We start from the raw sequence: 17,349 nt of genomic DNA, 5'->3' as shown, positions 1-17,349 counted from the left end.
ATACAAGTCCATGGCTCAGGCAGTCCTCTGGTTCTTCACACTTGATACTCCATCTCGACTGGGAGACCTCCCTGGGTTCCCGGCACCCTCTTCTGAGTCGCTGGGATCTCTGCTAAAACCAGGTGGTGGTTCCCCTTCTAAAGCTGTGGGGGTCCCCGCTCTGTCAAGGGCGCGTGGTTCTCTCTCCTAAAGCAGCACGGTTCTCCCTCTCAGGGCTGCGCATGGTTCTCTCTTCCTCAGGGCTGTGCATGGCTCTCCTTCTTAAAGCAGCATGGTTCTCCCTCAATGGCTGAGGTCCTCCCTATTCTGCTAAAGCCGCATGGTTCTCCTCCTAAGGGCTGTGCATGGTTCTCTCTCCTAATGGCCGCCAAGTCTGGGTTTTAAATCCCCACGGCCAATCTTCCTCTGTAGCCTCATTTCCTACTCCTCCCACACTCGGCTTCACATGCCAGAACTGTATCCTTCCAGCTTTACTGGGCTGCCATCTTGAGTCTGGGCAGGCGTGGCCCCATGTCCTGGAGCCAATCTTCTCCGAGCTCCCAAGCAGGCGCTGTAGCTTGGGGGATCTGCCCCCAGTCACTCCTTGGTGGGGAAGTTACTTCCATTCCCCTGGCTCAGAGGTGATCACAGCTATTTAACATATCCATGCAACCAGGCAAAGGCTATAGATATGTTAAATGACCACGCCAGAGGGTAGCTGCAAGGCTGTTGCTATGCAAAACAGATCTCAATGGCCTTGCTCCCTTTGTCCCTTCCCCCAACCCACACCGTGGGGGAGGGGGGTGGAGACATCTTAAAATCTCCTGGACACCTTAAGTTCTGGACCCCATTTCAAATGCCCACTTGGGGTCCCCCCTCTTGGCTGCACCCTGTAACACCCTGACTAGGAATTGAACCTACGATGCTTTGGTCCGCAGCCCACGCTCAATCCACTGAGCTATGCCAGCCAGGGGAAGCCCATTTTATTTAATGCTCATTTTAAGTCATTGTAAAAGGAAAAGGAAATGGGCTCATGGACATTTCTCTGACCCTTGACTGTAATGTGGACAGCTAAATGGACATCTAAATCCCCAGACTCCACTGCCTGCCCGAAGGTACTATCACATGTCACTGACAGGATATCTGTCTGAATTCTATGTCTTTCTTGCTGGTGACACAATCTGCCAGGAAAGACACTCCAAGAGGTAAAGTAAGGAGTGATAGCTATGAGGCAGGTCCTCCTTTGGGGCACCAGGTAGAATTTTCATGGCTAGCTCCTCTACTACATCATGTATGACTCCTTCCTCTGAACTAGACCCCTCATTCTCCTCTGTGATGAGCTCCCGTTTATTAGCCCATATAGGCATGGGAGCAGTCCTGACTAGTCCCCAAGTTAGTAAGTTCTGAACTCCCAAAGAAACACCACTGTCCTGTAAAAATTTTAGCTTGTCACCTACTTTTCCCAAACTTAAAGCATTAAGGTTTCCTTGTAAGGAAAAGCAGGGTAGTATTCATTTATAGTTTGTAAAAGGTGAATGAGGTGTTATTCCTTTACCTCATATCCTTCTCCTCGTAGGAGCTGCTGTAACACACACATGTACTCTTCCTGATCTTTAGATAAACGAGAGCTCATTATTGCTGTTAAAAGGCTCCTGTTTACTTTTGATTGTTGTCTTTTCAGACTCTGCCACCTGTGCTGAAACACAGCTAGTTAGCTATTGGGGGATATAGTGTGGTCAGTCAAAATGTGCCGTTGGTGAAAGACAGTCAGGGAGGGGTACTGAACATTCCAGGTACCCTAACCCTGCTTACAGATCTCAGGTCCTCCTCCCAGCATCTAAGACTGAGAGTGATGGCTCGACATGTTAGGTGACCAACCTTTATATTGTGCTTTCCTGGACGTGCCAGAGGTTATGTTAAGTTATTTAGGAGAGCCCTGTAAGGCCCCTGCACATCTCAGGCATTGATCCCACACACCCTCCAAAGATTCAGACTCACATGGGAACATGCGAGTTTTCAAGATGAGAGATGAAGTACCATTTATCTTCTGAGCTTGGCAAACTCCAAAAGATCTCATACAAAACCTGTGAGTAACATTCAATTCTTCTGGAAAGTGATCTTTAGAGTCCTGTCAAAACCTAAACACTCATTCACTATCTGCATTTCCTTATGCAGGAGGATGGAGAGAAAAGGCAAAATTGACAGGACCACAACAGATGGCCTGAAAGTGTGACGGATACCGGGCCAGTGGTATCTATCACGGCTGCCCATACTCATCAAAACACGAGAAAAACATACACAGAGACAACCAGATCCTGTGGGGAAATAGGTATAAAAAGGCAACTCTCTCTAGTGGAGATCACCTTGGCCACCCTCTCTAGGGGAGAGTGCCCCGTTCCCCCGCCCAAGCAGGCTTTTATTGGGTTTGTTTACACAGGAATTCAGGTAAAGCTCATTAATCATTGCCAGGAAGTAAGGATCAAACAACAGATAACAAAGAAGTCTGAGGGCATATTTTGAGTCAGGGTCAGATAGTGGGAGAGCTGTAAAACTTTGAGGAACAAACTTACTTCTTACTTAGACCCTTATCATTTCATTGAGAGCATTCTAAACAAAGCAGGTTTCACAGGATTTTACATATTCTTTCTTATGCCTGATCTCCTAGGGAACCCGCCCTTTCCAGCACAGGGTTGCACCACCCTCTGTCATTATTTCAGGCTTAGGTGGAGCAAGGGGAGTAAGGCAGCCAAGAGATTAGGTGATTTTGTTGCAGATGATGAGGACTCAGGCTTTGTCAAAGCTGAGGGTGAGGGTCCATCATCCCCTTTTGCTGTAGCCCCCAAAGTCCTTCCTTCGGGGCCTCCCACATGATTGTGCATATCTTAGGTTGTTCCCTCCTTGGGGAATCTTACCCATCATTGGCTAACCAACCAAGCACTGGGGGCCAGGCAGGGTGAAGTAAAAGGAGCAGAAGCAGCACTCCTGCCAAGGAGATAAGCTTTTGTCTCCTTGCTGGCTTATGGTTGAAGCTCGTTCTCTAAGCCTCAGCCTTGGCAGGGGTTACAGCTTCTGATACCAGGCAGGGCAGTTCCCAACATGAAATAAACAACCTGCTGAGATGCTTGTAAATAGCCCTGTAACTAGGTGCTGTTTGAAAGCTGATTAAAGGGAACATCTTTGTTCTTTCCCCCAAGCCAAATATAGTTGGGTGTTGTACTGTGAGATGAGCCTGTGAGTGTTTTTACAGTGTGCCTTTCATTGCTTGGACTTTTGCTTGTGGCTTGTGGGAAACCTAGTGTTCTGTCTTGGTCCATGTTCTAGCTTATCCTCTCATGGATGTCTTATAGCAGCCAGCAAACTTGTGGCTTTAAACTGCTTCATCGATGTCCATGAGCTGCAGCAAATTCTTGGCAGAGAGCAAGACTCCTGCTTACTAAAGAGGGTACAGATGCAAAGCGGCCACAAGAGCGGGTGTCCTTGGAAGAAATCCATTTTCCTCTAAAATCTAACACAACCTACGACCTTACAGAAAAGCACTCAGTGTCATTGGCCCTTACCTGAGCTGATGCACATACTCTAACTAAGTTGGTGTGCTGTCCACCACTGTGGCTCTTAGCCCTGAGTCCCTATCCCTGGGTGCCAGAATATGTGGACTATGACTAACGGGGTCTGTGTGTTGTGGCTGCAATGAACAAACTCACATGGACTGCAGAAGTCCTGTGGAGAAAAGGGACAACATGGCCACTCTCTGAGTGAGAGAGCTTCCTGATCCTTGCCTGGACAGGCTTTTATTGCTTTTCTGGGCACATTACATCAAGGATGGTCCTCCTTTACCATGCACAGGTACGCTGTGGGTCATTACCTTTTACAGATAACAAAAGGAAAGGATGTTGCTGATTACTTCAAAGAAAGGATGTTGCAAATGCAAGGGGAAAAGTGGTTGAACTGGTTACACTCCATCCTTGGGAGGTTTAGCACAGAGTTTAGGAAGTTACTTTAGAGATATGCAGTAAACATCCCCTGCCTCAATTCAGGTTGAGGGAGTTTTAGTGAAAGCAAGCCTCAAAGCAGCCTAGTGCCCCATGGAAAAGCTGATCTGTGGGCCTGGCTCCTGTGTGCCACCTCATGCCTGGTGGTTTTCTGAATCAGGGATGAACTACATTCACAACTGCCTCATGGGTCAGTTAACTCTACCCCTCAGCCAAGTCCTCTGTCTCCTGCAAAGAGCTGTGTGTCTGTTTTCACACTGACTTTCCAGCACTATGTTTCTCACAATGTAATACAAACCTATGCCTTCAGCTCTCAGGTTGTTCAGCTCCATGCAGGCTGTGCTTTCAGACTTGTCAGTGGTCATGGTGACAATGCTCCAGAACTTGGTTGAGAACTCCGTGTCCCCACTTTTAGGGTAAACACACCCCATCTATTCAAGGCCTTGTCCTGGGGTTTGTAACACCCAGTGCTCCTCATGGCTGGTGAAGGTGTATACAGAAGCCTTGCAGGAGACCTTAACCTGAGCCCCAGGATTCCCACCTCAGCTCCATACATCACCAGCTGCACCTGGGAGAGGGAACCTGTGGAAAGAAGACAGGAGTGGGTGGAAGTGTTCCTTGACTGTCCCGGGTTCCCTCCTCAACCCAGGCACTGGAGATCCCCTTATCTGTATCCAGCACTACCAGGAAGAATGGTATCCAGCTCCAGTCCATGGTTAGAGGATGTGACTTCAGGACCACTGTAGGGGAGGGTGTGGCTCTGGGAGATGCTCTTAGGACACAGACAGACCTATATTAACCTACTCTATTTCTAATTTGTATATTCATGAGGTAAGGGATTCACAGGTGATTTTTGACCCCACCTGTGAGAGGGTAGTGGATACAGAGATCATGTTCAGTGAGAGACTCAGGGTCCAAGTCCAAATTGATATTATTGAATATATGCCCCCTGTCAGGTCCCTGAGCTCTGTGCAGACATAGCTCCTCCCAGTGAGGAACAAGCCCTGACAGGACAAGCCCCTCATTGTGAGGTCACCTTTGTTGACACAAGTACCAATAAGACCAGTCTGGCCTTGATACCTGCATGTTTTATTGCTGGATCAGTGTGTCTCCAAAACTGTGTCCCTAGTGAGTTAATAGAATCTTCCCTGTCCCCAGGTTCTTACATTTCATATAATAGAAGCCCTACTCATACGCCCATTGACTGTGGTTCTCATGTCTTATCCAGTTTGGTAAATGCTCTGACAGAATAGGGTGTTTACAGTCACCTCAAGTCCAGTTTCATTTTAGATGTTTTCTGACAAGTGGGAGACCCAGTCTTTCAGAGGAAATCCTTTGCTAGGTCCCTGTGCACCTGCACCTGGGACAAGGGCCTTGCATTTCTGAGTCCCACATGTTCCTCAATGCCCAGCTTGTGTCCTGCAGAAGAGAGTCCTTTCTGGACCCACTGGGAATGGACCTCTCATGGCTGTGTGCTGACTTCAGGGTGCTCCCCCAGGGACACCATGCGCTTAGACATCTCTGGGCACAGAGAATGCCTGTAGCAAGCCCCAGTGACTCTGTAGCGAGCCCCATACCCAGTGCTCTATGAATCATCAGGGAGTCTGTTCTCTGGAGCTGCCTGATGCACTGACACAGCGAACACCTCTGAGTCCAGAAGCTCTCAGAGTTTTTGAGGTTCTCTTATGTCCTCCAGTTTATCTGATTGAAGGTCCTATCTGAATATCATTGCATGTGGTCCTAATCACACTGCACATTTGCTGTTCTATAAATGACTCTCACACTCACACACACACACACACACACACACACACACACACACACACACTGATGATTTTCATGGTAATGAACTCCAGGTCATTTTATTTTCTGTTTCTTCCACATGGGCAGGGTCTCTACATGAATTCTAGTCCTGGTTGTGACTTCCTGAGTGAGTGAATGATGGGTTGCTCCTTGAGGGACACACTGGCCTTTTGTCATTTCTGGATGCTTGATCCTGATGAATATGTTCCCTTTTACCACCTGCCCAATGGACCTCAGACCTCATATCACACAGGGAGATGGATTCACTGCTCAGTGACTCACAGGTGCACCTTTCAGTTGCTACAGGAACCCCCATCTCATCCTTCATTTATTTTTCATGTTCAACCCTCATAGACATTCCCACACTGACCAAGGGGTCACAGCTGAGAAGTCAGACAGTGCTGAACATTACTTAGACTCCCATTCAAAGGTGCTCTTCTCTAGCATCATTCATGGAGGAGCTGTGCTGTTGTTCCCCATGTGGACTTCATGTCCTCAGTCCAGCAACCCCATAATTACTGAGATCTCAGTTAGTTCCAGGGACAGAGGAGAGCATCTGATTGATTTTCTATGTCTGGGGAATGTTGCAGGTGGTTCCTACCTAGGAGAGCACTGAGAAAGTACTCATTTTCACAGGACCTTGGACCTGTGCTTGATTTCTCAAGTATGTGCAGGTATCTGTGCCACCAAGTCAGTTCAGGCACTTCAGGCTTATCCTCTGTGTAGATATTGTCATCATGTGCTATCACACTGGGGAACTGCATCACGTAAATACCCTTTCTCAGAAAGTATTCACTGAAATATGATAAATCAAATAAATCTCTATCATTTAAGTGAATGCACAGCATGAACATGTGCACTAAGCCATCAGGAAGGTACAGCACTGTGTGACAACACAGAGGTAAGGCCTGTGAGTCAGCACAGATCATGGACACAGGCAGCAGTATGGTATTTGCAGCACTGTGGCAGGAACTTGGGAAGCAGCTGTTCCCTGGCTGGAAGTTTCCATCATGAGGTGGAGTCACATCTGTGAGTCTACTGTAGAACTCAAGCCTAGGATGAGTCACACTGAGTTGTCCACTCAGGGATGTGTGGTGGGCACATCATAGGTGGTGGGCTTTCACTGTGAGGTGACAGGCGAGGGGTCATGTTAAAATAGAGTGGGGACAGACATTCCAGTCAAACCACCTGGCATGTCTTCCTTCTCCAATCTGTGCAGAGTGTGGACTCAGCACAGTCACCTTTGTACTGGTCCCCAACACTGCACCTCACACAACTGTTTGCACAGCTGACAGGGAAGATGTATTCTGACTACTGGACTGAAAATTGCAGACAGTCTTCAAATTTGCACCCCCACGTGCAGCTAAAGACTAACTTAGCTTGTCTGCACTGATAGAAATTCCTTCCCCTTAGTCCTGAACCTGAATCACACACACCCCTTGCCTTCAGCCCTGCTCAGGGCAGGATTTAGGCTCCTGCCTGAATCTCTGTTTCTTGAGTAACTTTTCTTTTTAATATCAGATGAACACTGGACTTCACTCACTTTGTTATTTTATTTTTACAGTATAATTAAAAGGCAATCTTGCTGTAAGCAACTACATGGATGAACCCTGAAGACACCGTTCTGAGTGAAGGGACACAGACACAGCTGAGCAAACACTACACAGAACATCTTACATCAGGACTCTCAGAATCCAGGAACACCTGCTGAGTGCAGCATGGTAGTTGCTCAGAGCTGGTAGGAGGCCCAGGTGAGCTGCCTTTCTAAAGAAGTATCCTATCAAGCTGGATGGTTGTGTCCCAGAGGTTGCCTGCACATCGCTGCACCTGAGGTTATCAATCAGCTTGGTTTGTGTCAAGTGAGGATATCCTGTGCAGTTGTTGCCACAACAAAATGAGGCAGGCAGGACTTCAAATCCAGTGTGAGGGCATGAAGAGCTATAATGGCTTCAGTCCTAGTTAGAATGCAGAAATTGTTTTAAAAGTCCTACTTGGACTGGGGGTGATCCTATTGGAACACTGACAATGAAGAAGAATTCACTGCAGAGCAGATTCCTACAGTGATAAGACCGAGACAACATACACTAAGGCACACACCCTCCCTTCCCCATCCTAGTGGAGCAAATGCATTCAAGACAGGCACATTCAGGAGCACAGACTCTGTGCTGCCACATCCTCATCACAGGTTTCTTTTCCAGAAGAGAAGCTGTCAGTGTCCTGCATTCATCCACAAGGTGCTGGCCACTAAGGTTGAGATCCATGCAGCTTCCACCAAACTACAGGACCCACTCTGGCCAACTGATCCCACTCCTTGGATGTAGCCCTTCTCCTGGACACAGCCTCTTAGGACACTGGGTCCCTGAAATTCCTAAATTCACTTACCTCACAGGGTTTACCCACCTGGACATTAGGGTCATGGAGACAAGAGCTGCCACAAAATCACACCTGAGCACTCAGCTCCTTACTGAGTGTGGAGTGCAGCCATCTCTGTCTCCAGCAGAAGGTGAATAACCTGTGTCAGAGTTTTCTCAGGAAAATGCCTAGAAATCAGCCACCAGGCAAAGTCCAGACCTATTCCCATGGTGAGGAAGTCATTTCCAGCAGCATACGAAGGTGCAGGAGGCCTTGGTGTGGAGTAAAGCCATTGAAAGAAATGAAGATCACTGGAGTCTCAGCTGCCATGGGGTCCTGTGCTTGTGGGAGAACCAAAGACAAAGGCACCTGGAGGAGAGAGCTGCTGTCAGGACAACAGCAGACCTGGTGGTGGACACTGTGCATTCACAGCAGCCTGAATGTGATTGTGTCCATATGTGGAACCATCCACTCATCAGACCCTACTGAGAATGAGGGTGTGGTAAGTCTAGACAAAGTGCATATTCCTGTCTGGTAACAGTGAGAAAGGCACAGAAGGCCCCACCACCCACTGTCCTCCTGGGGTGGACCAGTGAGAACTAGGGCACACCCCTTAGGAATCTCTGAGCCTGGCACACTCCACGCTGAGTGATCCCTGAGACTCACTGGCATTGATTGCTGTTACCTCATCATTATTTTCATTGCTGAGTAGATTCCATTCATGCATGTTCCCTAGTTTGCTTACTTCAAAATTAGAAAAACTTTTGGAATGTTTGTGGCTTCTTCAAACACAAATAAAGGAGCTATAACTATGAGCTTATATTTTACTACAAACATAGAATGTGTTCTTCTGGATCAAACACTCCTCAGTCAGGTTTTAAGTGTAATTTAATAATAAACTGTGATGTACTTTGTTAACAAAGGAAAAAAAAAGGAACTTGCTGAAGAAGAGGTCAGTAGTCCCTGGTGATCTTTCATCTGCAAAGATGTTTACATTCTTGTTTATTGTCTGCAGTGAAAACCTCAGAAACCAGATTCACAGAGAGAAGGCAGGGTCCCTGGATGCAGCTATGAGCTCTGAGAGGAAACCCCTGATCCCAGGAGGTAGCTCTTTCAGTCCCCACCAGGTCCACACCTGCCCCTGGGGCTGCTCTATGATTGATGAGAGGAGAGCGCCCCCTGGTGTCCTGAGTGTCCCCTGCAGGACAGTCCTCCTGCCTCCCACAGGGAGGTTTGTGTCTGGGCTCACACTGACTTCCCCTCACTGTGTCTCTCGTACAGTAATACATGGCTGTGTCCTTGGCTATGAGACTGCTCAGTGTTAAATAAACTTGGCTCTGGGAGGTGTCCCTGGTGATGCTGAGTCGGGATTTCAGCAATGGGTTGTAGTTTGTACTTCCAGCACTCCATATAACACCGATCCACTCCAGCCCCTTCCCTGGAGCCTGGTGGGTCCAGTGCACACCATTGCTTGTTAAAGAGAATCCAGAGACAGTTCAGTTGAGGGAGAGGGTCTGTGTGGGCCTCACCAGTCCTGGGCCTGACTCCTGCCTCTGCACCTTGGACAGGACACCTGTGGACAAGCAACATCAGACCCTGTCAGTCATGTGCACTCACCACCATCCCATAGAACTATTTCTGACATCTGAGACACTCACCCAGGGGGGCTGTCACCAGGAGCATGAGGAGACCCAGCAGTCTCATCTTCTCTAGAGCACAGCTGTGCCTCTTGAGAAACCTCAGCCCCCTGTCAGGAGAGAGTTGTGAGCCCCCACAGCCCAAGGGGCAATTTCAACTGGATGTGAGAAGGAAAATTGTATATAGGGGACTCTGTTCTCATAAATGAGACTTAGGTCACTGCCCCATGTCCTTCTGGTCCTTGAGCACATTTCTTCTCTCAGACTCAACAGTGTGGGTCAGGGATGGAAGCATAGTTGGGTTATGAGACAACTTTGAATCATGATAATGGAATCCGTCTTTCCATTTAAAAATTGAAGCTGGCCTGGATGAGGGACCACACTCTTTGAATTTTGTGTATCATTCAAGTGGATATTAAAACAGATTGACATTATGCCCAAACATCTGCTCAAGGCCAAAAAAATTACATGAAGTAGATTCATTGTTGTCAGGTTGAAAAATTATAATTTTATAAAAAATAACACTTGATGTAAATTTTGATGTAAAAATAAAAGTAAAATATAAAACAAATATTTCCCTTCACCTGGATGAGACCCCTGGGCCTACAGGTGGTGGTGCAGTTTCAGCCTCTGTCTCAGCCCAGCTGCAGGGAATGGACCACACTGGTCCTGCTGCCACAAGAACAGCCCTGGCCCTGCAGCTGAGACAGGTGCTACACATGCTGTGTCCTTCCTTTCACCTCACTTCTCCCACAGCAGAGCAGGCAGCCCCTTCCCACAGGTAAGCCACTCAAGAGGCCTCCCAAGTTTCTAGACCACATGGGATGCTGAGACCCTGGGGTCACTATCTCTCAGAGAGACAGAGGCACTGACTCTGTATCAGCAGGCGTTCTGAGACATGTGAGGATGATGGAACCTGCTTTCTGGTCATACAGATCAGTTTGCAACTTGCCATCCCCACATTCACCTGAGACTTTGGTCAGGGGATTGGAGACTTGGGAGGGGCCTGGGAGCCGGCGATGGGCTCCTTGGGAGGGGCCTGGGAGCCCATGATGGGCCAAGGTGACAGATGGAGGGAAGCCAAATGCAGGGTAGTTGTACTTTGCATCAAATGACTACAGTGAAGCGAAACATGTGATGGGATTTAACAGCTGGGTTAATGCTTAACACCTGATTTACTTCACCAAACCTCACACAATCCATAAACAGAAAATCTCCCTGGAAGTGGCATTATTTTATAGGGCACAGTGAAGCCTGGAGTGCACCTGAGAGACTGAGGACGTCCATGGAACACATGTGAGATTTGCTCTGGTGACAAATGACTCACAACCCCCCCCTTTGTTGACAAGAGCTGTGAGTGAGGAGTTAGTGCAGCCACGTGGTGTCCAGGTGGCATCTTTGATTGGAATGCCCCAACTGTTCTGAAGGTGCTGAGAAACACCTGTGAGGAGCCCTGGGCACTGTCCAGTGTGACCAACATAAAGGAAAGGGAGGTGGACATCAAAGGAGAGAAGCACTGAGAACGTCTCCAGTGAGCAGACACCTGTCCCCTAGAGGACCCCTGTTCTATGTAACCCTTGCCTGTCCTCTGCACCATCATGTAGAAGGAGAACTGAGCCCAATTCTGGCACTGTCCAGCCTAACAATGTGTGGTGGCCTCCTGTTCGCCAGAGGGCACTCAGACTGGACATGTCCTCCCTTCCCTCATATGTCATTGGGATGCTGCTCTGAGACACATTCTGGTGAGCATCTGGGTGTCTAGGTGTCCTCGTTCTCAAGGAGCTTTAAAGACTCTGATGCCAGGCTACATAGATCCTGTTGAAAGTCTTCTTATTTTCCTCACTTTCACACCTGGTGAGAGCCGAAGAAAATGTTGGTTACCTGCTCAGAGGACATTTCAAAGGGGAAATTCGTGGGGACAAAAAGTCTCTGGAGAAGGATATGTCCATTTTGTGCAGGAGTGTCCTGTGTGTGGTGGGCATCAGGGACAATCGTGCAACCCACCCCTCTTCCTGGTGACAGAGTAAGAGTGTGTTGGGCTCCAATGATGTGCCACCCACTTTGTATTTCACTTGAAGAGGCATCAGGCTCTTGTAATGCCCTTCAGGCCTCTCAAGACATGACTCACCTGCTGTCCTTGTCCTCACACATCCACCTCACACAGTTGCTCATCTCAGGGACCCCTGTGGCCAAAGACCCTGGACTAGGCCCTCTCCTCTTCCCAGATTCCATTTCCCTGGAAACATGCACGGGGCAGTAGTCATAACCCTCCTTAGGTTCTTGACCCAAACACTCACTGTGCTAATCTATTTTAAGTGGACACAGTGATGTTAAGCACAGTCACAAAGTTGTGCAACCATCATCACCTTCCACATCCAGAAATGCTCACGTTCCCACACTGGCTTGGTGCCCATTAAATAATAACTCCCTGCTTCCTGTCCCTGCTCCAGCCAGCACATTCTGTGCTCTGTCTCCATGACCTTGACTACTCTAGGTTCTTACAGACATGAATGCACACAGCCATTGTGATGCTGAGAGTGGTATATTTCTCTGGGCATTGTGTCTCCAAGACTCATCTGTCTTCGTTCATCTGTCCACTTTCTCTCCTTTTTAAGGGGAATGATATTTTCTGGTGAGGTCAGAGCACATCTTGCTAATTCAGTTTCCTATTCCATCTCTCCCATTTACACAATAAGTCAATTGATTGTAAACATGTGTTCTCACTATTGTCCGAACAGGAAGGAGGGGGCACAGCACAGGGAATGCAGACAACTAACTCAGGTGAAAGGAGTCAACATGTGGTCACCTGAAATGAACAGGAAATTCCTGTGTGCAGGGACTGTGCTGAGATAGAACAAACAGTAACAATTTCTGTAGTATTGCTTGTGGTGCTCTGTCAGGGTCTTACATCCACCCTGGGAGCAGCAGGTTGAGGAGAATGAGGGACATGGAGACACAGCCTGTTTTATGGGGGCAGGGCTGATGGGGGCCCTGGGTCTGACAGAGGCGGGGTCACACTTATCTCAACCTTGTGTTCCTGGGACAGAGGAACACATCCCACCTCCACAGTGTATACCTGAGGAAATAAGAGATTGTGACAGAAAAAAAGGTTTGGGGGAATTCAAGGACCAAGTGTAATGTGAGGGTCACAGAGGAGTCTCAAGGTTATTTCCAGTCCAAGGACACAGGCCTGAGTCTCAGGCAGAACACTTGTGCCCTGAGTGCTGGAGGCAGGACCAAAGCTCATGTGGATGCTGCAGTTCCAAGGCCATCAAGTATGATTGTCACACTGGTCTCCTGCAGGTCTTCAATGGTCAGGTGGGACTTCCCACATTAGTGTCTGAATCTGAGACACTCACCCTGTGGAGGTGTTACCAGGCACAAGAGGAGACCCAGTGCTCTCATCGTCTTCAAGATCATAGACCACAGCTCTGCCTTCTCCAGAGACTCAGCCCATGTAAGGAGAAAACTGTGTGCCCCCATAACCCAGGGAAAGATTGACCTTGGATCTAGAAGAGTAATTTGAAGTGGGGCAGCCTTTTCCCTAAATGTGGGAAGGCACTAAGGTCCAGTGCCCAGGTCATTCTGAGACCTCTGTGGGGCCATCTTTTCTCTCGAAATCACCCAACCTGTGATTCAGGTATAGGGGATCACCTAGATTATGAGACACATTGGAATGAAATAAATGGTGAGTCTCATGTTTTGGAGCATAAAAAGAAACGTTTGATTAGGTAAGAGGGTGAAACTGAATTCTCATGTATTGTTAAATAGAATTTTAAAAGGATTACCATTTTTTGCAGTATTGAATAACAAAACTCAAGTATATGCATAATTACAAAAAATAATATTACAAAACCATAAAGACAATATCTATCTTGGCCAAAAATTCAGAAATAAAGGATAATCATTCTCAGTATCTTCTTTCTTAATTTGTGATGCCATTTTGTTTCCAGAAATTTTCACCAAGGTACAGACAACTGGTCATTCTGAATTCCTTTTTTTTAACTTTATTTATTTTTTAGAGACAAAGAGAGGGGAGGACAAAGAGGGAGGGAAACATCAATCTGTGGTTCCCTTTCAGATGCCCCCTAGTGGGGACATGGCCCAGAGCCTTGGCATGTGGCTTGATTGGGAATCTAACCAGCAGCCCTTTGATTCTCAGCCTGCTCTCAATCACCTGAAGTACCCACCAGGAAAATCCTGAATTCTTGATGTTATTTTTGTTTGTTTGTTTGTTTGTTTGTTTGTTTGTTTGTTTTCCTAAGGCCCCTGTGCAAACTACTCCCTCACACAAGCCCTTTGCACATTGCAGAGAGTTTACAAACTGATCACATCAGAAAAAAAAATCACACTGTTGCATGGATAAAATATTAGAAATAAAAAAGTAAATGTTTGTTTACAACTCAAAATTCTACAATTGTTGAAATGATTGTGGCAGTGGTTTAACTGACCTGTCTTCTTGTAACTGGGTGCAGCCAAGAGGGGAGCCTCAAATAGGGATCTGTAATAAAATCCAGAAGAGCCTGGAGATAATTGTCTCCACACCACAGGGCCACACCTGCCCAGAATCTGGCAGCTGTAGCCACTTGTGAGAGGAGCCGGAAATGGGGCTTCAGAGGAAGATTGGCGCGGGGATTTAACCCAAGAGGCGGCAGCCATTGGAGGGAGAGAACAATGCGCAGCCCTGCAAGAGAGAACCACACAGCTTTAGCAGAGTGAAGACTCTGGCGGCCCTGAAGGAGAGAACCAGGCGGCTCTGGCAGAGTGGGGACCCCCGTGGTCCAGGGAGAGAGGACCACGTGCCTTTGCCAGAGTAGGGGCCCCACGCAGCTTTAGGACATACGGTACCCTGGACTGGGCAAAGCGGGAAGGAAGGAAGGACTGTGTCTGTTTGTGGGTGCTTTAAGAGACTTTAGGATTTCTAATGAAGACATTAGGTCCCTCCTTTAAGTTTGTATAGCATTAAATGAACGTTTCCTTTCCTTTTCACGAATCTCTGGCATTGAGAGACGCCTTTCCTCTGGCGGCGGACATAACGGACCTGGGGGCTTCTTGCAATAATAGTATATCGTCCCAGGCCCCGCTTGTTTGTTCTGTAACAGTTTTTGGCCACCCAGACGGCACGATAATTGTCCGTGGCAGACCGACCCCCTCAGGTGCGAGAGAGTGAGGCTTCGGAGTTCTCCCAGTCTGGAGGATTTCTCCGCACTCCTCCTGAGGGCATCGGGCGCCTGTCACGCCTGGAAAGGTGAAAAGGAAATGAAACAGCGGAGGGAGAGCAGAGACGTGAAAGTGGTTTGGTTGAAAACTTGGTATCTGAGTGTTGTTTTTGTTTGTTTGTTTGTTTGTTTTGTTTTTTGGAATAATGGAGCGGGAATTTTGGATAACGGATCTGGAAATACCTGGTCTTTATGCCATCTGTAACCTTTGCTTGCTTTGTTTGAACTTTTGCTTGCTTTGTGGGAACTGTAAGAGTAGTTCTGAGCCAGTCCCTAAGTGGAGCCCATTGGGTAGAATCCCAAGGGATTGGGAGAACTACTGTGCTAAGTCGACATACAAGACTCCCTTGACTAAGCAGTTAATGGTTTATTATTGTAACATGGTGTGGCCTACTTATGTTTTGGGGGATGAGCTGAGATGGCCAGTGAATGGATCTCTGAGTTACTGCATCATTGCTGGATTGAAACAGTATTGCGGGCGGTATGGTATGAACTGTCGGAAGAGTTACACTATCTTAATGCATTTATACTACTGCACGCCAGCTTTGTGCCAGAGACAGGGACGCGTGTGATGGTCCAGAAGGGAACAGTGGTCTCCAAACCCCTCCCTGACAGTCGGACACAGGAAGAGAGAGAGAATGAGGAGACAAACCTCACTGATGCTCTGAACCCAGGGAATGGGAGCTCGCAGACAGGGGGAACTCCAGTGGTCCTGCCACCTCCCCAAGAGGTGGGGGCCGCCAGGACCCCACAGCCATTGCAGGTGGGAGAAGTCTCCACCACAGATGCGTGAGTTGGGTCATTTAGCTATCCTCACCAGCATATGGGAGGGGTCCTCTTGGCTCTGGAAACCAGAGCCGGCTGGCCGGGGCCAGCTTTACAGGTGGGCGCATCCTGCATTCTGCCGCCACCTCCACAGGAGGGAGGGTCCTGCGCACCGCCTGCCTGTGGGGCACCCCAGCCCCAATGGGTGGGGGTCGGCTCTGGAGTCCTGGTGCCCCAGCAGGTGGGAGGTGCCTGTGCTTTGCCTCCGTCCAGCCCCCTGTGGGTGGGGGGGCGTCTTTCTCTATGGGGCACCACCCTGTGCAGGTGGGAGGGGCCTGGCCCCCTCTGCAGGGTGAGGCCTTGGGGCAACACCCTCTGCAGGTAGGAGGGGCCCCTGAGCGGGCACCACCTTCACAGCTGGTGGAGGTTTCTACATCTCCAGCCTCACACGGGATGAGAACTACCACTGCTGGGCTACCTCCCCCTGCACAGGCAGTGGGAGACACCTCAGTGCTGTCTCCTCCCATAAAGCCAACTGCTCCGCCTCCACCTGCTGAGCAATGTGTCTCACCCTCCAGAACTCGCCAGGGCACCTCCTATAACAGGGGAGCCTCCAAAGGTGTAGCCAGCCAGTACCCTTTGAGGCCATATCCGATCGGCGGAATAAATGAACAAGGCCAGTCCGCTGGTTCCTATTGGGCCCATACTCCGTTCTCCACTTCCGACTTGCTAAACTGGAGGGATGCCAATCCCTCATATAGGAGTGATCCTCAGAAGATGGCAGATCTTATTGCCTCTATTTTTGCCACTCACCACCCAAACTGGGCAGACATACAGGCCCTCCTGAACATTTTGCTAACAGCAGATGAAAGGCATTTGGTTCTAAGTAGGGCTGATCAGGACGCCCAGCGTCTCCGTGATGAGGACACCGAGGGAATTCTTAACCCAGTGGGGGCAATTCCTCGGGTAGACGCTAAGTGGGGCCCGAATAGCAGAGATGGCTTAACCTCTTTAAGACACTAGAGAAAGTGCGTATTGGAAGGACTTAGGAAAGGAGTGCCCAAGCAGAGGAGTCTGAATATGATACGGACTCTCCAGCAGAAGCCAGATGAGGATCCTTCTGAATTTCTAGAGAGGATCTATCCAACCTATAGGAAATACACTGACGTTGATCCAGAGGCACCAGAGAACGTGAGAATGCTAAACATGGCTTTTATTGGGCAGAGTGCTCCGGATATCAGGAACAAACTTCAGCGTGTAGGCAGAGTACTGGGGATGAGCTCCTCCCAGCTAGTGGGCGTGGCCTTTAAAGTCTACAATGCCCAGGAAGCAGGGAAGGCAAAACGGGCCACAGTGCTTTTGGAGTTAGTCCAGGGAAGCCAAAGGCAGTGGGGCCCTAGGGCAGAAAAGGGAAACTCATCGGGTGCCCACCCCAGGGCCAGAGGCAAAAGGGGCCCTATGGAGAAGAAAGGTGCACTAGGCTGTAATCGATGTGCCTATTGCAAGGAGGAGGGGCACTGGAGGAATGAGTGCCCCCATCGCAAAAGGGGAAAGGAACCAGGGTTAAAAGAGAATGATGGTTAAATCTGGATGCGAAAATTATGT

This window comes from Phyllostomus hastatus, unplaced genomic scaffold (assembly GCF_019186645.2).
Source record: "Phyllostomus hastatus isolate PE091 unplaced genomic scaffold, TTU_PhHast_1.1 phas_scaffold_55, whole genome shotgun sequence".
NCBI lineage: Eukaryota > Metazoa > Chordata > Mammalia > Chiroptera > Phyllostomidae > Phyllostomus > Phyllostomus hastatus.
This window is presented reverse-complemented; position numbering follows the sequence as displayed.